The sequence below is a fragment of the Ooceraea biroi genome, chromosome 4, assembly GCF_003672135.1.
Source record: "Ooceraea biroi isolate clonal line C1 chromosome 4, Obir_v5.4, whole genome shotgun sequence".
In the NCBI taxonomy this organism is placed as follows: Eukaryota; Metazoa; Arthropoda; class Insecta; order Hymenoptera; family Formicidae; genus Ooceraea; species Ooceraea biroi.
The window spans coordinates 1,902,590-1,929,059 of record NC_039509.1 but is presented as its reverse complement, the minus strand read 5'-3'; the positions used below and the strand labels follow the sequence as shown (position 1 = coordinate 1,929,059).

Sequence of the window (26,470 nt, the reverse complement as noted above, 5' to 3'; positions counted from 1 at the left end):
GAAAGAAAGCATTTCCCGCGATGCGACAGATAGAAAGAGACGGACGCAGAGAGAACCGTATACGCACGTATACGGTCGACGGTTTTCGTCGGTCGCTGACCATCGTGCAATTTGCATTTCGACACGACAGCTGAGCACGATCGGCTACGGTACACACTCGTCCTTGCGATGAACCTTCACTTTTATCGATCACTTTTGCACTTTGCGCGTCTCGTTTTTCAGCTCGTGCAAAAGAGCGCCACAATTCTCTCAAGAAAAAGAATTCTCTAAATCAAGAGGAGGAAAACGCTACGGTTGTAGAACGTATCCTCTCGTAACGACTGATTAGATCTCCGTTTAGATCTCCGCGAGGGGATAGCGCAGATTCGGCACCCATGGAGACAGGATTAGCAGATCGAGGAAGCGGATAAGCGGACAATCCATTCCGGGGTGATTCCGGCTGCAACGGCGGCATAGAAAAATATTGACGCACACTGCGGATACCATTTTCCGGCGAGATACGGTGAAGTGCGGGAACGGTGACGATAAGGTCCGCGGATGTCGGCGGAAACACGTTTTGGACCGTAGCACGTAGCTACAGCTTTTATTGATCTTTCAAAGTCAAGAGAACCGGCTAATCCGCTCGGCCGGTCGACCAGCCGGCCAGCGCGCTGTCCTCCCAATTAAAAGATAGGATCCAGGTGATAAAGAGGAGTATGGGTTAGACTAACGGTGATCGATTAATTGGCAGCTTCCAATCGCACGATCCTTGTCTGGAGAATACCGACCTATTTCAATTTCTTCTCCGAGACTGCCGCGTGTCGGCGGCCCATCATCACCATCACCCGCGCTATATCTCTCCTTTTGTTCTCGCTCGACGGTACACCCCGGTCTCTGTCTGTCTGTGTCTTTCTCTCTCTCTTTCCTTTTTTATCGTGATCTCATTCGCATTCAAATTTATTCGAACGCATAACACACGCGTTATGCTCGAAATGCATTCGTGTGAGGAAGGGTTCGCGGCGATTCGCCGAGTATGACATTCGCTCCACTTCATTTTTTGTTACACTTCCCGTCCTTTTCTCTCGCCATTATTCGACGCATTGCGGCTACGCATATTTTTTTGTTGGCAGGCAGTCCGACGCGAATCGCAATTGTACTCTCGACGCTTTCGGCGGTGGGAGCTGCCGGTTTTCAAATTTTTATTCAAGTACGTATCCGCGCGCGCGTTGTCAACTCGGAAATAGAGCTCTTGTAATTGTCACGTTCCATTATTAAACGGATCAAAAATTTGTTGACTTCTCGTCCGACGTTTATCAAACAAACTCGCTATTGACCCCGTTGTTCAATTCGGGTTTATTTTTTACTATATTCCTGTACCTGAAATGTATTAATGTGCGCATGTATCGCGGGTATCGATTGCATTTTTAAATATCTGTCTGGTTTTATTTAGTAACATCCTATCACTTGCGAATATACAGAAATGCAATTTGTTTAAAACACAGCCTGTTCCATTCGAACCCGAACGCGCTAAAAATAGATGCATTGATTAATCTAAATTAAGAAATTACGGATAATTCCATCTTATAAACGAATGAAGTTACGACAGGAACAAATAAGCGCAAGACTTCCGTTTCGATTTTGTTGATTTGCTTGAAACATCTACGTACAATAATCTATACACAACAATACCGATGCGATAATCATCAAATCGAAACAGTCGTCGCCAGAGTCTCTCTGTATCGATCGCTCTTTAAGAGCGAGCATTTAAGAACAATTACCGAAACTTCTCGACAACTGAGAACTGCGATCCCGTGCCGATAGCACAGCAGTTATACGCCGTATGAATTCCAGTCTAATTCCTGACCGCGTCAAGCAATGGTTTGATCTGTCTCTAAGCGCGATTAGGATCGTCATGACTGTGCGACTCTAATTAGCCGGATTTGGCGATCCAGTCAAAACGCGTATTAGCCATTTGGTATTCGCGTGTGTCAGCATTACTGGATGAAGGCACTTGGTGGTATTCGGCATTTACTTGCCGGGCACGCCGTGTACGCGTCACTATGGGCATCGCGCGCGTATCGCATATTCATTCCACGGGGATAACTATCAGATTTCGGCTATGCGTCACTAGGCGAAGGAGATTCTCGTACCGGGAATAGTTGACCGAAGTGTGCCGTCCGTATGCCGAGGATCTCGCGATGCGAACTATGAGGATATTGCGTGGACCGTGAGTGCACCGGAAGCGCCCGGATACTAACTCGCCGATGCTTTTAGGCAAATCCAGACGATGCCACTGGATCGCGATATCGTAACTTGTTAAAACGAAACTTGACAGCGCAATGCGTCGCGAGCGTTCACTGCATGCAATTTCCACGTGTGCATCGATTCCCCATTCATAACGGTGCGATGTTTGTGAATTTATATGAAACTTTCTGAATTATATATATATATATAAAAGGTAACAGGAAAACGTATATTATTATAAGCATGTTCAAGTTTGGACGAAATTGTGACAACTGTATTTCGTGTCCATTCTAGATTAAAAGCGATTGTTTTTTTGTGTGAAATGTATCTTTCGATAAATACAGAACAAATTTTATTTTATTTTTGTTAAAAGAAAAATCGTTACGTTGCAATTTATTTTTGCGTCTGTCATTAATTTGGAAGATAAAATATTATAAAGTAGCTAATTTTGGAGACCTGAATTCCAGCTTATGATGACACGCGATTATCTGAAATCGGTAGCTTTGCACATCCTTTTCGATTAAATTCGCCTCACTGATGGCCTCTACCATTTTCGTTTGGCGTCCATTGGGACGAACCAATGGACGATTCCCGGTTACCAGGCAAGGTTACCCCATACGTGTTGACGACGAGTAAAGAGTGGAATGAGGATCTTCGATCGGCGAAGCTGTACGGCTCGCGATGGTCCAGCGCCCGTTATCACGTCATTCCGGAAAGATATCCATAGACCACGTAATGGGAGCAAACGGTGCTTCTTCTGAAAATCGTGCACCGTGACACGTAGCAACGTCGTGTCATATATACGGATTTTTCCGATCATACGAATCTTTTACGAATACTTTATATTTTATTTACCTGTATTATTTACCTGTATTATTTTATTGCTGTTTCTAAAGATACATCATCTCTCGTAATGTTGACATTTGATCTATAAGCGTCGATATATAATTATCTATAACAAACAAATGTAATTGAACGGATTGATGTTCGTTAGTCGTTAGTCGTCATGACGATAAATACCTCGGTGATATTTTGGAAAATTTCAATAAGCTAATGTTATGAAATCCGGATAGAAATGGGTAATGCTGATTGACTTGTAGTTTAAAATGATGCTTATTAATAAAAATTAAGTATTCTATATATGTACGAGAAAAATATTTCTATAATTAAGAAAGTCATCAGCGACATATGGCTAAATAACAAATAATTAAACGGCGACGACTCATAAAAACGTAAATGAACTTTGGAATAATATATAATTTATATAACACAGCTGGTGAAAAAGTTATTTATCAGAAATTAATTATTAGATTAAAAATGGTGATATCGTATAATGTCTGTAATTACTGAGTTTATTAACTCGTACTTCCCACGGGATTATGAGAGCTATTACCGAAATAGCAATTCAATTTTCCCGACTGCAACGTATTAAAGTTTCAGTTCCACATTTAATAGGAATTTAATCCCGCATCTGCAATTCGTCCTCGTACATTTCCAAAGAAGGCCATCGGTCGAACGGGCCGGTGAATTTGCATTTCACTAAAGACTGCGTTTGCGAATATTGGCATGACCTGGTACTTTTCTCCGTTACGACCGAAACTTGGCTCGGTTCTTTTTCCAGTGCCCAGAGTTTTTCCATTGTGTTCTGCGTCCCTTCCCTTCACTCTTGCCGTCTCTCTCTCTCAGCTTCTTCTTCGCTATTCGCGATAAATCTCCTATTAAATATTTATCCACGCTTGTACATGCGAAATCTGTGGCGATATTTTAAGAATCTCGATCTATGCGGGATGTCCCACTGCGAATGCTCGCTGTGGAAGCTTAAATTATGTTTCATGCAAACGTGCTCTTCCAGATCTTATAAATTAACTTGAGTCTGCACATTGGATTGGCATCAATAAATATTCCGAGATAACGTTCGCTCGTGTTATCGGATTTTGTTTTTAGACTAGCCACATCTTTATCAAAAATTGCAAAATACTAATTTTTCAGTTGTTTACAATCCAACGAATACGTCCAGTGAAAATTTCTGTAACGATTTGTGTCACTGTTTAAACAGGTGACTATTTTCTTATCGAATTTTCAGTGCGATATTTCCGGTTAATACGTAACTACGTTATGGGATTGCATAGTCAAGCCACGTGCCTTTTGACGCCTCTCGAAATTCGTTCCGCGAGAGCCCGACGCGCCGTTAATTGGGCTCCGAAACGCCGCCTCGTAACGTACAAACGGCCGCAACTATCGCCTCTGCGCTCGTTTCATGCTCGCATCTCTTGCATAAATAATTATTACGGTCAGTTTAATCACGCGTACTTATGAACGTCAATATTTAGTTTCGCTCCTTTGTTAAGATACACATGTACAGATGATAAAAATGCGCCAATATACGTGTTAATTTCATCGATGCGTATTGCCCAGCGATATATTGATTGGCGATGTTGTCGCGACGAATTAGTTATCGCCATATTTGCGACGATACGGGGCAGCATCGGCTCCAGTAACGCAGCCGGCATGCAAATTACGTGACAGGCGTAATAAGAATTAACGATCCGTGTCCTGTCACGCGGGAAAGAAATATTCACGCGGCCGAAATTATTCGCCGCCGAAAATTGCTACCAGCTTTAATCCAATTGGCCCAGCGAAGGGGGGGGGGTGGTTTGTGCGTACCTGCGTCCAAACGCGCGACCTGGCTTTTTTCCTATTAATGATCGACCGGATCGGCGGCCAAGGCGGGTCCGAACGGCCTACACCACTCATCGGGACATCCGAATCCTCCTGTAAATGCGGATGGATTACTACAACCGCGGGGTACACTTTCGTGCGGTGGAGAACCGGCGGTGGTACGCGCGGTGGGCATTTAATTACACGGATCGACCGGATCGAATGGATCGTCGTCGCGGTTGCTGCCTGCTCCGCGTTTCGAATGACTGCATCCATCACTGGCTGATATCCCGCGACGTGCTCGTTCTCGCCATTTGCAGCCTCGGTCTCGTTCTCCCTCTCTTTCTTCCTGTCTCTTTCTCTCTTGGTCGCTTGCTCGGCTTCGGAAGTTGCGAAGCTATTGCGCGAGCGGACGTGCTGAAAATTCTGCGCAAAGTAACGACGCGATCCCAGTGTGTTTCAAGAGAACAAACGAGCACGGCGAGGCGCGACGTGCAACTTATCTCAAAGTCGGCCGGGCTCAAGTTCGTTCGTTCGTTCGTGCCGTAACCGAACTTTGGCATTAAACGCTATTAGCCGACGATCCGACGTCGCGCTGCGCTGCGCCCGAGGGGGTGAATATCGGTGACGCGATCCGATGCAGCCACTCGGTCGTTGCCGGTATCATTTACCGAAAACTGTCGTTGTTTCGAGCGCAGGGGTTCTTTAACGAGGTCTCGGTGGGTCGTTTAATCTACGTTCTCGTGTCTCGCGCGTTTACCGTTTTAATAAAAGCAAAAACCACTCTCGCGCTATTAAAGAGCCAGATTGCACAAATTCATGCCCGCCAGAGGAGACAAGGGAGGAAACGGAGGAGAGGGACGAGAGGAACGGCAGAGAAAGGGGTGGAAGGAGTGACCGAGCCTCGAACGACTGTCTCTCGTGCTGGCTGACACTGACGCCGTACAGGCGACGTTCTCGGGATTTTCATTCTCTCTGGACGAAGAGAATCCGTGGGGAGGGAAGGGTAGAAGGCGGAGAGAATGGAGAGCAAAGCAGAGCAAAAGAGAACGGCGGAATGCGAAGGCCGCGTCATGTTTTCGCTGGGGCATGTCGCAATTTTCCCTTTCGGAAAAGGACGGACGATGCTGGGGATGCGGGGGATGGCGACGATTGTTGCAACGTCACGTCCCTCGTTGTGTGTGCTGCGAGGGCACTAACGCCGGGAATATATTCCTCGGGGGTAGACACGCGCGTGTATACACCATGAGTCGTCGCTCATGGACGATCTGAGGTGGCCGGATCGTGCGAGTAAAAGAATATACGCATTTCAGCCGCCGGAAACAGCCTCCCCTAATGACGGGGATGTGCGAGGGCACTCGCGGAATACGAGTGGATGAGTGGAGACTAAATCTTCTCGGTGCTTTCTTGGGCTCGAGATGCTCAATAAGCCGGGATCACTCTAAATCTGTTGAATTCACTGGCTGGAATATTATAATGTCTGCTATGTTACGTAATTATAATGTACTATTGTGATGTATTATGAATGCTCATGCATTTGAGAATACCTGGAGTTGGTTCAATTATTTTAATTGCTTCAACGTCTTAATCCATTAGCGTATCTGCTATTCATTCTTACTTGGTAGATGTTACTAGTTGGAGTCTTACGGTTTTCCATGTGTCTCATCAATTATTTCCTCGTAATTTCCTGCTGTGACAATTAGGATATGGTTCAAATCTGTGTGTGTGTGTGTGTGTATGTGTGAGATTCATTTATTTAATTTTGTCCGTTTTACTTTTTCCTCATTAATTTTCCTGTAATACCGTTGGTACTAAGCGACGTATGTAACATGATAGTTCCCTACAAGCACGTACGTGCATGGTACATTATTGTATTAATATATAGACAGAAATTTTCTAGCAATCCAAATTGTAGCCAGCATCGGAATTGGAATCGGGCTCGAATCGCCTCACAGGTACGGAGGAAACATGAGAATGGAAAATATCGGCTATTTGCATATTCCGATCTGATAATAGCGTTCAAAATCGATCGCATTTGATAATTGGAGCTACGAAAGGAATTTCTTATTTAATTACTGTAGTCTGCCGTGGATCGGTCGCACGAAACAGGTACTTAAATAACTTATGAAAGCTCTTCTGCAAAATATCAACTTATGATAGCTTTGTCAACGTATCGCTCGAGTAAACACGAATCGCGGATTATAACGTGAGCATGGAACTTCTCAGTTTATAATCTTGCTATTGCAGTTTGCGCGAGGATATTCTCGCAGAGGATATGAAAACTCGAGCGTGTTCCCGCGCAAATTCCTCCGCACTTTGAAGCAAATTGTCTCCAAACTCGTTGTCATTTTGATTTTTGTTTAGAATTGAGATTGTAAACCTTGTCCTCATACACATAAATGCAAAATCGATTTTTTAGATACTTGCTTTTATGCAGCACACTGAAAAAGTGGCGTTGCATATATAGAAAATTGTTATTAATTTATAAGTAGTATATTTATACCATAGACTGCTAAAAAATTCTTTTCTGTAAAAAACACGCAACTTTGAACAAAATAATTTGTAGCAACATGCTAAGGCATAGAACTTGCGATAAAAGTTTACGCATATTTTTTTCATGTTTTTAAAATCCAGAATTTAATAACGTTATCATGAAAAGAGAGAGAGAGAAAGATTCTTGCGATAAAGCATGTTTCTTCAAAGCAGCGTCCATCGGTTCGCTATACGGCTTTAAGTCGACTTTGCTCGCACGTTATAAAATTAATGTGCATACGCTTCGCAGACAAGAGTGCGCGAAATTTCGCACCTTTGGCTTTTTCTCGATGTACGTATATGTATCACTCTGATTTAATCATCCCGTCTGAATCGCCTTTGAAATCACGGCGGTACGAAAATATAATTCCCTTTTTCACTCACGGAGGCTGCATAGGTGCTACATGCAGCTTCGCAATTACCTAGTACTTTATTCCGTAATTATGTATACTTTGCGCCGGTAGTTTTTAATCTCTTTAGCGCGAGATACAGTTCACAATTTTTGCAATGTACGCCGCGAAAACTGTTTATCACTCCGCAAGATAATTAACAGCAGGAGGTGGAAAGGTTATACGAAATTCTTTGATTCATATGAATTATATAGCAATCTTACGGAGTATGAGCATAGATGTATTATACACGTGCTATAATTAATTCTAATGCCTGCAGTATTTCGCCAAAAGACCGCAGAATTTTCAAGTGCCTCGTACAAACAAAGTTTCTCAATAAAAGATTTACAAACTTTCGTAAAATTTCTCGGATCATTTCTCATTATCTTTCATCATCTAAACTTCAACTGCAAACATTTCTACATTTTAACGTTTTCACTGACTTTAATTTACGCTTTAAGCAACACATGCACGGCGTACTGTTTGAATTTCTCACGATACGTGAGGATAAAGTATTATGTTTCGATGACTCCAACGATCGCAGAGGTTTCGCGTGATCAAGTGCACAAGTCATCGCGTTGCGGTATTGCCGCTAAAAATAGCAGTTTCGAACTTGGTGGCTGGCTGAGCACGTCGTGGACGTTGTCGGCACTATTTTCCACGCAGCTGCGTGTGCGCTCGTACAATCGGATATTTATTATCTTGAACGCAAACCCGATGACGCGACCGCAGCGTAAACGGCTCCGGCCGGAGTTTCGTGCGGCAGAGGGAGTAAGAAATTTCACGGAACGAGTGTCAGAGGGACATGAAAAAGGAGCAAATGTCGTCGCTTATACCTGGGCGCAAGTGTCTCCTGTGTTTGCACGAGGTACTGCGGAACCTGATATCTCTCGCGATAAAGTAAACTCGAGGAAAAGGGGAGCAGAAAGGATCGAACCGTACGAGCGTAGAGAGACGCGCACAGTGTGGTATATTTTATAAGAAGAAAAAGACTAACGTCGGGCTTGCGCCCGCGTGCGAAACTATAGAGACGCAACACTCTTGAACCGTGAAGATCCGCTCAGGACGGGTGTTTCCAACGGTAAACGATTTATTTTCTTCCCTTATTGTCTGCGCCTTGTCTTGCCGCTGCTTGCCGCGAGAACGGTATAAATCGAGTGTCAAGATTCGGATCTCCGCGTGCGCAAATACGCTTCGCCTCCGCCTTCTTGATTTTTATTTGGATTATTGGCTCGGAATAAACTACTTTGATAAAACATCCCGATTGATCCCGTCGGCCGCGTATCGCGCGCTTACCTTTTACGGGTACGCCTGTGTATCGCGGAGAATTCCACCGGCTCGCGCTTTCAGCGGAATATACGTTGTATGCATATTCCGTTCTCCGTTCTGCCGTTATTTTCCTCTTACATTTAGCGCGAACACATATTATGCAAGAGCGTTACACTCAGTCCGCTAAGAAGAACGGATAAAACACGTTGTTGTGTGCAACGTGCTGTTGTTTGTGATACGCGAGACACGGTTGATTCATTCGCGCAGAATTTTCTTCGGGGCTGAAGAAAAAAGATGTGCCACGCTCCCTCGCAAAATAAAGCAGCAGCAGTAGCAGCAGCAGCTTCTGGCTCTGACGACACCAATATTGCACGACGCATTTTAAACAACACAACAGAGATAGTCGATGCTCCGCCTGCGAGGCTGAACGTTCCACCCCAGCACGGAGATTTCATTTACAGCACAAAAGCGGGACATTAAGAGGGAAGCGGAATACGAATACAGCGCAAAGGGGTTGAACGCGAAGGAAAACGCGGTTGAACGTCGCTGGTCTTGAGAAAATAGGGGCATCCCGCCGTTGTAGCTGCGATGTTGCAACCAATTGCTGCAACCAGTTGCAGGCTGTGCGGCCGTGTTTACACGTGCGTCGACATATTGTCGCCGAAGATTTCGTTAACGAAATCACATCGCGTCGCGCGCGAACGTTGCGAGAGCGCAGTTTGCGCCACGCGCGAATTTTAAAAGGACAGAAATTGCAAAGCGTATCCGTACATGCGCTTTATACGTACGCGTATCCGTTCAGCCAAGCAAAACATATGCTGCGCGGTTCACGATGCGTTGAGCACCTCGCGAATACTCGCGGATACTCTCGCAAATACACACTGGTATATCTCGCGGAAAATGTTTACGGCAAATTCCGGACGTATCTTGCTGGAATGAATATTTCCAGCTTGTAACAGTCCGCGAATAATAAATACACCGATATTTTTGCAGATTCAGACGAATTTGTTTGCTCAGCCAACAATTTTGACAAAACGCGGGCGAGCGAACCATTTTAAGCATGCCGGAACTCGCCGCAATGAATTCGCCTGGATTTAGTTTGGTGTAGAACGATCATCGCCACGCAAACGGAATCGAGTATATGGGTGAAATAAAGATGACAGACGGTTAAATGGAAGATCATTAATTTAGGCGACAGATTTACTCAACCACGGAGACACGTTGCTCTTGAGTCAAGTTTAGATCATTTCTGTGTAATGAATTAAGAGAGAGACCGGCACCGCTTCGAGTACACGGCTTATCTGGTGATGAGAGACGCTATCTTGCTTCTTTATCACGATCAGACGGTATTTTAAAAGATAATTCTGACTCTTGATATACTCCTGAATGATGAAAAGAATACGTTCTACAGAAATTTGTAGATACTCCTCGACAATCTCAGTTTTCTTTGTTGTATAAATTTTATATAAATGTATAGGAGATATATAATTGATAATTAGAAACTTGTACGTGTGTGGAAAAGAGGTCTTACCATAGGCAATGTTTTCTCTATAATAATACGTGCGGCACGCAGCGCCTTTTTTGCGTCAAGTTGCATGCGAGTTAAGTTAAAAAGATGTAAGATACGTTAAAAAATCGATATCGATGTAATAGTCTTCAGCAGGCCTTTTCTAGAGTTTTCAAATCATCAAGCGGCCTTGGCACGGCAATATTAACGTTTCCTGGAAAGTATGTCACAACTTTTTTCCCTTTGCTTTTCCAATCATACTTCCGCTCTCCGCTCAACTGTCAACTGCCATCTGTTAATTCCCAAACGCCAACTTCCAATTTCCGACCCTCGATCCGAAATCTCTGAATCTCCATCTTCTCTCAATCCGCGATCCTTGAGCCTAAGCTCACAACCTTCAACTCTCATCTCCAGCCCTCTCAACCCTTAACTCTTAACATCCAACCCTCAATTCTTAACACTTGTTTCCCAATCTCGTTTCTTATCTCGTAATTTATAGTTTCATTTTTCTCGCCTGGTAATTTACGAGTATCGCCGCGAGTATGCACGAGGAATGGTAAAACATCTATTAATCAATAAATGGATGGAAAAAATTGTATTTTATCTCGAGAATGAAAGAGAAAACGCGATGTCGTAGCAAATATTTTTCACCTCTTCCTTCTATCTATGAATCTGTATACATCTGTGAAGCTGTTGATCTATATCTTCATAGATTTATGAGTTTATAAAGCTACGAATCTATAGATTTATGGTTCGAATAGAATCGAACAAAGCCAGCTGGGATCGATTCAAAGAAAAAATTATTTTAGCTGGAACGGATTTATTTATATAAAGAAAGAATATATATCCTATTGTTGACGTTTAATAGATGTTTATTGACATTTCAACGAAGTCGAACTTGCTGTATCTGTACAAGTTTTCTACTAAAGGATATACGTTATTTTTTTGTCTCTTTTCATGTATCTGCCACGAATCTTTTCGAACGACTCCACTTTCGGTTTTGGCACACGTTCTCAAAATTTGTCACGTGCCCTATTGATCTCTGCTGAACATTTTCCGAGATGTATTTCAAGGCGTCTAAATCGCGTCGTAGATTTTCGTACGAAATTGCGCCGTTACTTTCTGTAAATCCACCCTCGCTATGAAACATCCCTCGTGCGAAACTCGAAAAGGCTTGCCAGAGAAAGTTAAGTACTACGAAAGTGCCGTCTCTGTTTCTGCCTCTTGGCTACTGGCTTTGCCCTTTTCGCTTCTCTCGCTCGTTTCTTGGCTTGGAATACTGTTCAAGCCTGGTGTACACAGCTTTTAACCCGGATTCGTGTATCATACACGCACTGAATAAAAATTTGTGCATCAGCGAGTCGCCGCGCGTTTCATACTCGTTAATCTCTCAACGCCGCCAATCTCTCCCTCCGGACGAATCTCTTGGCGATGATTTTCCGCGGAAATATCGTTAACATCACTTCCCGTAAATCTTCGCTTTCCGTGAGACCAATCGCAGCTCTTCTCGTTCAGACGTGGTTTCACTCGCACGCACATCAGCTAATAGAAGCCAAAGTGGCCGATAAGTTCCCTCGTTTTTTCTTTTTTCGCGTGCACATCTCGCTCCTGCATCACTCGCGCCTGCAACGGCAGTAAGACGCGTTCTCGCGGCTCTGGAAAAACTTGGGACAGCAGAACTGAATTTGATCGATTTTCGATTGAGGTCGGTCCGCCTGTGCCGCGCGCGCGACAGCAAATTAGGTCGTATGATATACGCGGTGAATTCGTCGGCTCGCTTCGAGAGATAGCGAATATGAAAAAATGTGAGGGTGAGTGAGAACAGTATGATTTTTCCGGGATGCTCTCCACCTGGCAGCCACATGAAGGTTCCACGATGAGTGCAGGATCGGGGTTACACTTACCTCGACAAACGGCTACGCAAATCTGTTCTGTCACATTTTAACACGTTTCGCGAATGGTAACGAACAGTACATACGCGTACTCCGCGATCCCGAATGGGAATTTCCGTCTCGTTAAAAATGAAAACGCGTTATCGATTGACTGTGTCGTTTCGCGTTACCAGCGACGGCAGCTATATTGCATGGGATTTATTTAAAAAAAAAAATGTTCCTCTCTCTCTCTCTTAAGCCAGTCTCATGCATCGCTAATGTCCTTAAGTAACGTGCTATTTGCCACGTAGGATGAGTCTCAAGAAAGAGCCGCAAGTATATGAGATCCCACGGACCCCCGAAGTGTGGGAAAAGGTAATTCTGTGTACCAACGATTTTTCATCCTGTCGTTCCTCAGCTTCCTCATTTTTCGCGGGTGATATAAGAGTGATTCCACCCCTGGTACTCAATAAATTATGCAAATTGCAAGAATCTTCGTTGCTACCTTTGCATTCCTCTCGTGTGTACGTGCAGCGAGTTTCTCCGCGGAAATATACTTTCCGGAGGAAAAAGACGTAATATCCTGCTCAACCTCGGGTTTACACTGTAACTCCGACATTACACCTAGTCGTGGCTACATCTCCTCGCGTACCGCTTCCTCTCGCCTTCGCATTCGCCTACGAACGCGATACATCCCGCTTATTCGACGCATCCGTTGGAGTATTGGCAGAAATCTCGCTTCGAGAACTACATAGCGATCATCGTTTTTGTGCTCCAGAGAGAGAGAGAGAGAGAGAGAGAGAGAGACAGGGAGAGAGGATGAGAAATGTTAGAGGGATGACCTTAGCACTTGAACACGAGAGAATGCAGAGACTGTCGACCGCGATTTATATTCCGCATCGACGTCTTAACGAAACAATATTCCGCTGCTCCATAATGACACGGAAAGGAAGAACCATGGAAACTCGAAAGTTAGAAGAAAATATAACGACAGTATCGGCGGAACTTTCCCATTCTCTTCTCGAAGATCGACGAAGATATTCTCTAGTCTTTCCCTCCCTCAGGCACCTTCCCCGACGGAAGTTTCATCAAAAAACTTATCGTTCTGTATTCTTCCCTATGTTCCACCTTTCTCGCGTCTTTCATCCCTCCGGTTGAAGTCTAACAAACTCGAACAATGGCAATCAACGAGAAATATTTACAGTGCGAGGTGAAAAAGGATCCTACAAAGACCATGATATCGATTGATTGATTGTTCCGTAAATTTCCGGGCTTTTAATGAATTATCGCTATCATATAATTGAATGTTATCTATTTCTCAATTAAGGATCCTTAATATTGCTATCATCTCGGATTATTAGCTTTGAAGGGAAATAAAGATTGTGAGATACAGAGAAGTGAGTTTCCGAATAACTTTTACAAGGTTTTTGTTCATACAAATTAGTTTTTCCATGGCTACCTAAATTCCTTTAAATGAATAAAACACAAGATTTTTAAATATGCTCGAGATTCAGTTATTAAATTGGCACGTCGTATAAAAACATAGAATAATTATGTAACAAGAATTATTCAATAGATCTGGCATTTAACCAATTCAAACATGTAAGAAATTATTTAAATGGATATTATGGATATCTGTCTGTCAATGGGTATTAATACACGTTCTAATTATTATTAATATGTGTTAATGTATTCGCGTTCACGATAACTTATTTTAGGTGCAAAACTAGGTGTGCTGAATGCAAAAAAGAAATAACCTTCAAGATAAAAGTTATCTAAATACATAGTAAAATGGATCACATTTTTATAGCAAATTGTATATCGAATATCTATGAATGAATTTAATTAATAATGTAATAATATATACAAACTCTAATTGGAACAACTAAATAATATCTAATTAACGTCCGTCAATTTGCTTCACAAAAAGGAACGTAGTTGACATGAAAGTGCAGCATTTTTTCTGGTGTTAGCTCTAATGCTGTGCATGTGTAAACGCGATCGCACTATCCTATTCTTTTTAATATTAATATGATCCTTTTTAATATCAAGCGCTTAGCATACTCATATAGTCATAGGATATAACTTCAAAGTCGATGGAAAAAAGGATACACAAATATAAAATTCATATATCGGAAATTTCAAACAAAATCCTTGAATTTTATACGCAAATTATAAAATTGAAATTTTAAAATGCAGGTAACAAAAGGTAACGATTTAAATATGCAAAAAACTTTGCTTGCAGAAAAATGAAAAAAACAAATTGGAACCAGATGCGAGATGACGTGTTTCATTACTTTACTACACCCATTTACGCTTCTCACCGTGTGTAGTTTTTGGATGCTGGACACCACTCCTCTTTCTTGTTCTCGTGCGCAGCGCTTTTGTTCGTACGCTTTGTGTTACTAACCGTATAGACAGCTCATTTCCGCGGATTAGTGAGCAATACGAGAACTGCGAGATATTAATTGCACACTTCTCTGATGAATCGACGATGGTTGCCGCTGGAACAGCATAGTGCTAGTTGTCTATAGATTTGGATGTAATACATTGTGCAACCTATACACCTGTTTATTATCCATTTTGTTTTCCATGCGTGTATCTTGTGTGTTCGTGTAAATGAAATACTAGCAGAGCGAATGTAAATTATTTAGGGTTCCTACCCTAAATTCACTATCGTCATGCACGCGGTGATGTATGCAACGATCGATCGTAGCTGATCATAGATAGCGCGCTTCTTTGAGCATTTTAAATTAGCTAATTTTTAATTCGTTACATCAAACCTCAATTAATACGATCGTGCCGCACCATTAGCATCGCTGGCTGGTTTTGATAGAATAAAACTCGATGCATAATAAACTAAATGTTATTTTGTTACTACGGCATCCATATTTCGACCGTTTTAAATATATTTTATATATTATTTATACAGCGCACCAAAAAATTACAAAGTCGCGAACGAAAGTACTGAGCAATAGACCGAGTAAATAATTAAAAGAAAAATATATATTATAGTCATGTTTTAAGAACTATTTTAGAAATTAATTTCAAGATTAAACATTTTTTTATAATATCTCAAACGTACGATTTTTGCAATGTCAAAATCATGTTCCAACTGTCTGCTAAATGCTACTTATTTCTCTGTCTATCAATCTTGTCTATTTTATTAGCTCCTTTATTTATCTCGGGATACCTCGTCTGCCATATATTTTGTTCCACCTGATAATGTGCGTCATGTTTTCGCGTTATTTAAAATCTCTCCGACATTTACGCAATTTATGGAAGAAATAGTAGCCGGTCTCGGATTCTTGTATCACGCCCGCGAGTTCTTGACGGCATAAATATTGCTACGCGATACGATGCGATGTAACGACGGTAAGAAAGAAATTCGAGTTAGCGATTAATCGATGAACTATGCACCGTAATTAAGGCAGGACAGCAATCTCACAAGCGTTAGGAACGTGTCAGCTTCTCAGGAATGACGTTAGGAATTGCGTCAAAATAATACAATTACATAATAAAAATGATATAATGAAATATAATAATATAATAAAAATAATATAATAAACAATCTATCCATAAATTTTATAACATCTCGTAATTTATAAGTTGATGCTTGCACAGTTGTTTACCGGGATATTCGTGATATTTATCACAATTTATGTACAATTTATTAATTCACTGGCGACCTGATTCTTTCTTTTTTACTTCTAATGAACTTGCGTTGCTCATACTTTGAGAAGGAGATGTGTTTAAGTCTAGGGGAAAAGGGGGAGTGCACTTAAGCGCTGATTGCACCGTGTGCACGCTCACCTAGTTATGCCACTGGCCATAACGCCTGCATTTATATAATTCAGCGTAAATTTTGTGGTCTAGATACATGGAAATTATGAATAATTTCAACGTTACATTTCGGAGTAGTAATTTTGCAATGTTTGCAAAACGATATTTGCGTATAAGAACGCGAAGGCGCCACAAACGTCACATTCGCGTTTCCGCTACTTTATCTTTCTTAAATATTTTTCCGCGTTTCTCCGTTACACACACTTTCAATAATCGGATTTCCACAAACGTATACATTATTGATGGATATCGTTTATCGTCGACTCAGCAATACAAAGTGAAATTATCCGCCATAAATCGAGGTGGCGACACGCTGTGTGTATAAAGACATTACGCGTGACGTTAATAGATAAGGAAAAAAGTTCAGTCGCCGCTTAATTGCGTCGGGTTATATCAGATTTTTGTACTTTGTCCTCCTCCGAACGTAATCACCGATCTCCTTCTCTCTTTCTCTCAAAGTGTATTAATTTACATACTTTTTTCGCACGATCATGAAGTTCTCCATGCAAATCTCAGATTATAATCTAGAGCTTTGCAAGCATTGCCCTCGGTGCTCCGTGTAAGAATGCAAGACTCGGTACCTCGAGGGTTAAATATCGCGGTTATTATGCTCTGTTAAGAAAGGATTTGTACCTTGCAGCTGGGGACACGTTTAACATGGTTAATTTAACGCGACAATGCAATGTAATGAACAAATTTATATCCTGTGTAATTTGAAAGAACATCGAGGAATTTATTTCTCCAAATCCGTTGCGAACGCGTTTCTTCATAAGCCGCGACGAGCAGTTTCTCATTCGTTGTTTGAATGCTTCATGCACTTGGCATCGAAACAAATTGCTCTCCTGAATTGACAAGAATGTCATACCGAATCATATTTCAGTTATTTTATTTAAATCTGATTATCTGAAAATCATGTAAATGTACATCAAAAGATAAATCATAGAAATAAACGTATATATATTATTTGTACTCGTCTGAATATCGCGAGATTGTTCGGGGCAGGTATTTCTTATGTTTTATCTCTTTTGTCGTGTAATGGAAACAAGGTGCAGTATATATGATCATAGTGTTTCCCGCTTCATGTAAGAAAACAACGCTCGCTATCCTGGGGGCCAAATATTGCGGTGTGACGTACTTCGCCATGGGACTTTGATACACAGCTGCCGTCGTGCTTAACATATTCAATTTAATACGGTAACACCATGGGGAGGCAATACTTAATTTGCATCGGGAGATTCGATCTGAGAGCGTATATCCCGAAACAAGACCGATCGAAATGATTAAGTATACAGATCGTTACGGAAATCGGTTTCTCTCTCTCGATGAGTTTTGCTTATTTCTCATTTCTTAATAAACGTTTCACAGGATAATTAATTAAATCGATTGTTAACGGAGCGAGCAAAAGAATTGCTTGAATCCCGCGGGTTAAATAATTCAGTTTTAATTCTTTGCTTGAAAGCATTATTACATCACGTTTATAAAAATGTAGAAACTCTGAATGCTCAAAGATTGTACTTTCATTCCAGATTTCTAAGGAACGGAAAATTTAATAACAATACGCGAAGAACTCGTTCCTTTTATATTTCTGATAAATTTATTTCCGTATAATACATGCGCATAACGCGTTAATACATTGTCGATCCAGATCGCAGAATCAGTTATTTAATTCGATGATATAATATAGAGTATTTTATTTAACAATTAATAGCAATTAACTAGTGACCCTGGGGAATCAATTAGGATTTATCTACAATACAAGCTATTATAGCGTAGAAAGTAGCGCGTATATTTAATTAAACTAATTGATGCCTATGATCGTAGCTCTTAGCGAAATTGCCTTATCACCAAAAAAAAGAGTTGAATCTCTAGGTGCGGTTGCAGGAGAGAATATTAGCTGACGAAAGTGATCTATCTAATTTTCCAAAGGTGATCCGTATGGAGAACAGCAATTTTGCGAACTACTACTCCGCGCTCCGCTCGCCTATGAATTTATCCTGTGCAAGTACGGCAAGTGACGCGATTTTTCTTAATGGAATCGTTCTCTTGCTGGACTAACGGAGATCGATCTTGCCGAGGGGGAAGGGGGAGGTCAGGATGCGGAAATCGCGAGAAAAGAAAGAATGCCTTGGACGGAAAGGCAAAGAGGGGAAGAACAAGAGAGACAGAAAGAGACAGAGAGCAGGAACCAGGTAAGTCGAGAGCCGGCTGATCACAGGCGAGCGCAAAACTGGCCTGGAAAAGCGAGGCAGATCGGGCTTCTTCCGGGCGAGAATTGAGACGTAGTCGAGGGAAAGGTGTCTCGTTGTTTAAAGAGCGCGCAGATCGGTAGATCCCCTCGAGGGATCCTGAGGGATAGGTCGGATGAGCGCGAGCACGAGAGGGGAGACGCGGCAGAGTTAGAGGGTAGATTTCGGGGGTAGATACCGGGCGCAGGCTGTAGGCCGTTTGCTATATAGTGCACGTACTGGGGAGGCGGCAGGGATGGAGGGACAGGCGGAAGGCAGCGGGGATGAAAGTGCGAGCGAGAGGGTATCAACGACCTGCCGGAGAACGGCGACGGAGCGAGGAGGAGAGAGAGAAAGAGAGACGGGGATAGCGAGGCAGAGGGATTCGTGGTATAGCTTCGACTTTGGCCGTGCCGCAGTGGTATCGAGCGGCAACCCCACCTTTCACCCGGTCTCCTACTACCCTTTCCGCCACCCCTGCTGCCTGCCACCCCTCACGCTCGAGCTACAGCGCCGCCACCATTCCACCTATTCCTGAAGAGCGGCATCGCACGCAGAGAGAGCTCTAGGCGCTAGCGCGTTCGCACGAACGCCGGCGAATGCTCTTTCGCGTTTGCGGTGAATTCTATTCCTGATCTCTTTCTCCTTTTGCTCCGGCTGTGCGCTTGCCTAGCTCCCTTTCGGGATGGTAAACCATCCCACGTCGGCTTGGGGGGGTTAGAGTACTCTCTCTAATGAATCACGTATCCCGTTTTGAATATCAAGGCTGGAGGTATAACTGGTTTAACTCTCTCTTTCTTTCTTCTTTCTTTTCTTCTCTTCCATTTTTGGACTTGAGTTTTTTGCCGAAACGCCGGAACATCGAAGAAACCGATGGATGCGCGAATTTGATAGACGCCTGCGTCACCGCAGTCGTTGATAACGATAATAATGTGACCTCCTTGGCGCGCAGAAGGAGACTCTCGTTCTCCACTAGACAAAAGTCTAGTCTCCTCCGTGAGAGGAACATTCTTTCGGGGCGACATGCAGTTCACATATCAACGGTGCTCGTTTGAATAACGTTCCCACGAAAGGAGGAAAAGAAAAGAGAACTTTCGAAAATCTTGCACTATTCAAAACGCTTAAGGTATCCTGGCGCTTCTTCTTTCTACGAGGACGCATCACTCAGAGGCTTGTTCTTTTTTTCTTTTTGTATCAGTTAAGCTGCACAGGCAGGAAGATATCGGCAGCGGGGACTACGTAATTACGGATAAAAAGTGATTCGTTGAAACGACAAACGAGTATATAAATAAAAGCGACAAGAAGAAAAATAAAATGGTCTTATCAGTGAAATAATACGTGCCTCTCGCAGAGAATTGCGTTCTAGCTATCTCCGGCAGTGTAATTACTTACAGTCGATTTAATTCAGTACGGTGTTGCTGGAAATATTTTTATATCACGGCGCTTTTTACGGACAAACGAGCATCAGACAGAAACTGCCTGCAAAAGGAGTTTTGTTTTTATCGCGATAATAATCCGATTGACGTAATACACCGCGCGTGAGGAGACAGTTGTTCTGTTCCTTTCCCTCTCTCTGTCTCTCTGTATCTCTCTTTCTCTTCATATCTCTATATCCCCTAGTTTCCTGTGTTTTAACATTTATATCCTCACGTACGCCGACGCACACAAAACTGCATCGGTGCAAGTTGAAACCTAATCCCCTTCGGTCGTTTGTTTGCGGAAAAATGTCAAACAAGCTCTCTCGAATCCTCTGGGTTTTTTTCAAAACGTATTGTCATCCGCGCGTTAAGAACGGGCCGCGCCATGAAATTCCACGATTTTCCTCCGCTGATTCCAGGCCCTCGTCTCTCTCGGCATCTAGGTTTTCCTTAAAAGATTTTCCGCCGCGAGGAACACGGTGCATCTACGCGAACTACGACGTTACAGTGGCGTGCAAATTAAAAAGAGAACAAGGAAAAAAGGAAAGGAACGTAAAAGAATTCTGGCCCGAGGGTAATCTGCTTTGCGGCTTACGCCTCTCTCTTCCTCCCGCTAAAGTCGGCCAGCCATGTTAAAATTGCTAATATCAGTAAAACAAAAATTTTCCCAGCGTACGCGAATGACGGGCTGAGCTTTTTCGTTCGGTTTTCGCGTTCGCCAGGCTCGCCGCGTGTATTAATATAGGGGCTTGGTGCACGAGGGAAGTGGGGACCGGGACGTTAATCAGAAATACAAAGCCAATGTTCGGGACGTTGTTTTGCTTCTTAATCGAACCCGGACGGGGGTCACCTGCATTTGCACAATGTCCCGGAGTACGGTTTTGTCGACGAGGCAACGACCGCGGAACAGCCAGCTATGTTCGAAATTAGCATTGAAAATTCTACGGTTCTACGCTTGCCACCTCTACGTGCCACCGCACCGCAGGTGGCGAAGGTGTGTTATTTCGCTATAGATACACGTTATATAAATTTACATATTATTCGCGCTCCGCCAAGTGATTGCAACTTTTGCCGAGTATTTGTAACGGATTACATAGATTGCCGTATTATGCAAGAATCACCTGTAAGTAGCAGTCTCAACTACATTAACTCTCAAATGCGAAGTTTCACGTTGCCCGACAGTATGCGCAATTTATTTCTCTTTTTAATTTTATGAGTTAATTCCGTTCTTGCGCAAGGCCGTTCGCTGTACATATGGATGTACGTTATATAACATGAAAGTGATATTCGGAAAAACCGGTTCCGTGACAGTGGAGGCATCCCGTGGAGCAATTCGATACAAAAATCCGGTTTTCAAGAAATGTCTAATATCTTTTTTAAACGTCGTTTTGCATAACAGCTTTCAGTTTACCGTTAATTTACTACTTTATAGAGTCACACCGTTGAAAACTGCGGAATGAAAGATAGGAGATCTTTGAAACCTTTACATTTTTCAAAAAAATTCATATTACATTCTATTCGTATGTATGAAACACGAAAGATAGAATAAAGGATTTCTCTCTCTCTCTCTCTCTCTCGCACACACACGCAACACACGCACACACACGCACGCACACGCACACGCACACACACACACACACACACACACACGCGCACACACGTTACATTCAAAAATGTCAACGCATTTAACGTGGCTGTGCGAAGCAAACATCTGCTTTTAAAGATTTTAATGCTGTTATCTGTTATCCGCAAGATTTATTCCAGTTTTATCGGGACCGAGGGCAATCTGGCGTTGTACATCACTCACATTGTATTATTCAAATTTATTTAATATACATGAAAGCCCTGCGGTGATTTTTAGCATAGTCTGGCAAATAACAATTTAACTTGGATGTTTCTTTAAAACTGCTTTCCATCTCTGCTTTCACGTACATACGTTGCATTCTACGACGTTTCACGTTGCACCACAAGCTTCCAAAATTCACGCTTTGGAACGCCGGTAAACTCGGGCTCGTAAACTCGGGAGCTGATCTGATACAAATAACGTAGATCAACAGGCCGAAGAAGTTGATGAAACGCGCTGCGGTTTGCGGAGAGCGTTGAAATATATCCCACCATCTCTCGGAAAGGCTAACACCCGGTGTTTGTACTGGCGTAAATTAATGATCGAGGTCTCGAAATAAAATTTAACGTAGTATGACAATATTGGAAGTATGAATTTATTATGAGCTGCTCTCGCACCGCGCTCGTTACGTTACTTCAGCATACGTACGTGCGCCAAGCACAAGCTGTCGCGGGGGTGGTGGCGCGTTGGCTGTGATAATAAAGCCGACGTAGTAAATGCTTAACGTAGTCGCGTAATTGCCATAGTGGTGTAATGGCGTGTCGTTTCGCCCGCGGGGAAAACGGACAAAAATCAATGGGCAGAAACCGCTGCTGAAACGGGGCTGGCCGGGGGCTATTCTCGGCCGGGCCGTGGGTGGTCGGCGCGCTTATTTATTTATCCCCTTAAAACGGCTGCGCTATCTTCTTCGCCGTCGTCGTCACTTGGCTGCACTTTGTTCGCGTCCTACCGCGTTAGCGTCTTGCGCCGGTGCGAGAACGCAGCTTGATTTTCAGGAAAATCCAATGGTCAGCGGATCAGAGAATCCGCGAGAGTGGAGATCCGTAATGTGCAAGATTACACGCGTGGTTTTACGTTTGAAGGACCTGCCTCATGGATCACGGATCATTGTTGCGCTCGCGCTTTCAGTCCTTTTCATCGAATTCCACAGGTTTCTCAATTATCCATGAAACGCGTCAGAAGTAATACATCTCGCTACTGAAGATGGAATTAAGTCTAAAATAAATCTGCTGCCTTCTTCCTTAATTATGGACGCTATCGATTTTTAATATCGTCTAAAATTACTTTTCGTCGGATTTGTTCTATATATGCGCGAAGCAGCCTCATACCTTACATGCTTGCAGCCTATCTTTATAAATTGTGCTTCATTTATAAATTGTGTCGAATGAGCATCCACTAAATTAGGTCGTGATACAGTTTCTCGTGTCGTTCTGATTCGTTCGAATTAATTCGCTAAATTTTAATTAATTTTCTAATGATTGTGCGATGAATATTAATTAATATTTATTTTCGATTAATTCCTTAATTCGATTATCGATTCTCGTAAGAAATGAAAAGTGGGATTTTGGAATCTCCCACTCGCGCGATCGCTCCTAAAAGAACGAGATTAAAATATTTTAAGTATTATTATCTTTTTTTCCCAATATTGATTGATTGCCAGCCGTGTCAATCGTGTGTGCAAATTCGCTTGGGTGATGAATTTCATACTGACGGTTTGACATTCAGCGGTTAACCGTGCAGCGATAAATGATTGATTGAATGCAAATTGTAAAAATAAATTATAAAAGTAAAGTAATGCTTTAAGAGAAAACTTCAACTGGAATTAATACATCATATTTTAAAATAAAATATCACATGTAATTAACGTCACAATTTATAATATAACACAAGAAGATCCATAAACATGTACATCTATGGATACCACCTCTTGGCTTTCAAATATTTTGTAAGCATCAAATACAACGATCACCTAAAGATTTAATCAGTCAACTTAATTTTCTTTTCCGGAGCCATTTTTATTACTTTTGCCGGGAACGAATAGAATATATGATTGCCTTGCATGAGGAACAGAATGGGCACACGGCCGTACCTCGCGTCCCTCATCCCGAAGAAAAGCCAGTAAAAATCAATGAACCAAAGCCGCTGGCGCGGGACTAGCCCAGGGCTCTTCTCAGCCTGTTGAATGAACCAACGTTACCTGTAAGAACTGGTTTAACTGTTGGACGAACGTGTCCATATTGGCTTTCCGCGAAATCGACTTTGCGAATACGTCCGCAGTGATCACTTCGCGAGAATGGAGAACGAACGTTCGCGACTACAGGGGAGGAAAAGTAAAACAAAAACCTAAAGAAAAAGAAGGAAACACGTTACGAGTTAAGTTGCGGATCGCGGATCGTTCACACTTCCGTTATGTTTTCCGCGAGACGGGGAAAAACTGCGGAGCGCGGCACACACCGGAAACCCTGTTTGCCGACTGCGTTTTAATGGTTCGTTGCGCGCGGGACCAGTAAAACGGCACGATTATACGCGTTTCCGGCAGTTTCGAGAAATGTCCGCCTAGTCCGCTAACTTGCGCGAGGGTCGCTGCAAAATATTTGATGGCGCAGCGGCGGCAACGCGGCAAGAAACGGCGACAGAAATCGCCTGTACAGGTGACTGATTCAGGACCTTGCCGGGTTACTTTGCGAGGTCGTCCTGCTCATTTATTCATCTCCCCCTTAAAAAAGCTGCTCTGTAGTACACGAGCACGCGCCTCCGTGCTCTCCTTGCCGCTTCCGAGTCGGTTCGCGTTTTATCTTTGGTGGAAAGAAAATTCGCTCAAGAATTCTGAGAAAAATTTAACGTCAAACGAGAGGGGTTTGCGCTCGCGCGGGCACACACACACACACACATGTACCTCTATTTTCCAGATATTCTGCTGAAATCTATTTCAACTCTATCTGCTCGTGAAACGCTAGCTAGCGGAGTGGGAATCGATTGATACGCCGCGATGTCTTCTCTCCATTGACTCCAGTCGCGGATAAATAAGATATCACGTCTTTTTACTTTCTTACGGCTCGTCCCGTTACGTTGCACGGCAATATTAATGCACTCGTGAAAGAGCGAACGGCTGTTTATTCCGTTTATTATCGACTCATCGCATATCGCATCCTTTAATTTAACGAGCGCGGCGGAATGATAGTGAAATTTACGCAGTTACTTTGCGCGCGCGAACAACCCGCGATCGTTACACGCTCTCCAGGCTGGTGGAGCAGAGCCCTTCACCGGAGGCATTCACGACGTACTTTGAAAAATTTATGATCGACTGCTCGTAAAGAACGGAATATATGAAGATAGGCAACAGGGACGACCAAATATATGTCTGTACGCATAAGAGTATCGCTATACGGGACAGCTCGCTCACGTTCATTGACGTGCGCGCGTAACACAAAGCCGGTGTTTAACAATGCCGCTAATGCTACAATCGTTCCCCTATATTTGCCGAATTCGATATTGCGATGATATTGCGCCGATACTTTACCAATTCTCTCTCCCAATGCGTTATAAATCGGTCAATGATTCCAACGGAATCCGTTTAATAATGTAAGCCGCAGGATAGCTCCTGACTAATTTCTTATTCATTATTGATTCATTACTGATACAACGTTCTTTATTTCGAAGAACGTGCGTGCAATCGGACGGAGATAATTCAACGCTGGAGAATTATCTCGTCTGGCGGAACTTGTCATCGCGTGTCCGATGAATAAAACATGCCACGGCGATGCATAAATTAGCTAATCGGGATATTTATTACGAGTAATGCAAAAGTCCTTGTGCAGAATCCAATAATTTGCCCGAGAATCACTGCAGATAAGAAGTAAAGCGGCTTACTTGGAGCTCACGAGTATTCCTCCAATTATAGCGCGTGCGTGTACATAAAACGGTACGGTTCTCACAATCCGGAGCGTGTGTAATCTGGTTAAAGCGTACTCGCAGTGTTCCACCGTGCCGCATCTAGTTATTGTTCGGAAGACTACATTTGGTCGACCGAAATCGTACACATAAGCCATTTTGGGATACAAACGCGCGTGTCGCTTCTTCGCGGCGAATTATTACAGTACAGACGAGCCGCGCGAGCTCGTCGGGATGCGCGTAACGCATCGACGGAACTCGAATTTTTGCCGAGGCATTTGCGAGGTGCACAGATATATTTTTCACACAGAGTATCAACCGAATAACTTGTGCGCGCCTGTTTATTTTCGTTTAGACGCGCGACGGGGCAATTATGGAGCCACGTATGCGTGATATCGCGCTTCCGCATAGCTCTTACCTGTCCGTTTTGCAGGATGGCCTCGCACCAATGGGCGGGAAGCTCACTGGCGACCTGCAAAAAAAATGTATTTATTCCTGTAGAATTGCAGCGAGGCGTGAGATTTTTCGTTTTCGATTTTTTTTACAGCGTGCGTGCGCGCATGATTAATGGGATTACACGTTACACTGATGGTCAATATTTTGCTTTATCATTCCGCAAACCGATCGCTCGGAAACGTGATACGCATTTTTGAGAATGACAGCGTAATTAGTTTCCAGACGGGGTGCGCGATCAAGTAGGATATGACGTAAGGGAATAATTAGCAGGAATTATCTGATCTCGCATACGGTTACAAATGAAAGCTCGTCCCGCCAGGAAATAAAAATTGACCTGTAACATCCACACATCAGGATCGTTGACCTTGTGCATATCCCAGACGACCGCATACGAGAAGCGTATTTTTAGCGTGACGGCGAGAATTCGCGACATAGGCGTCGAGTGCGGTAATTGCAAATCTGAGGTTTCACAGCTCATTGTGGGATCACGCAGCCGTTAAACCGCTTTATTAATCCACCGCAAAAATTAGAGAGGGAAAATGGATGCTAGATTAAACGCAAATA

The 26,470-nt window shown here is 43.0% G+C and overlaps 1 long non-coding RNA gene across 1 annotated transcript in view; it reads right to left on the bottom strand.

Annotated features, from left to right (window-relative positions):
- Positions 1-214: 214 nt before the first annotated feature.
- Positions 215-26,470, bottom strand: part of LOC113561787 — a 59,357-nt gene continuing 33,101 nt past the window's right edge. The window contains exon 2 of the long non-coding RNA XR_003406435.1: positions 215-25,922. This is a non-coding gene — a long non-coding RNA (uncharacterized LOC113561787). The remainder of the gene's footprint in view (positions 25,923-26,470) is intronic.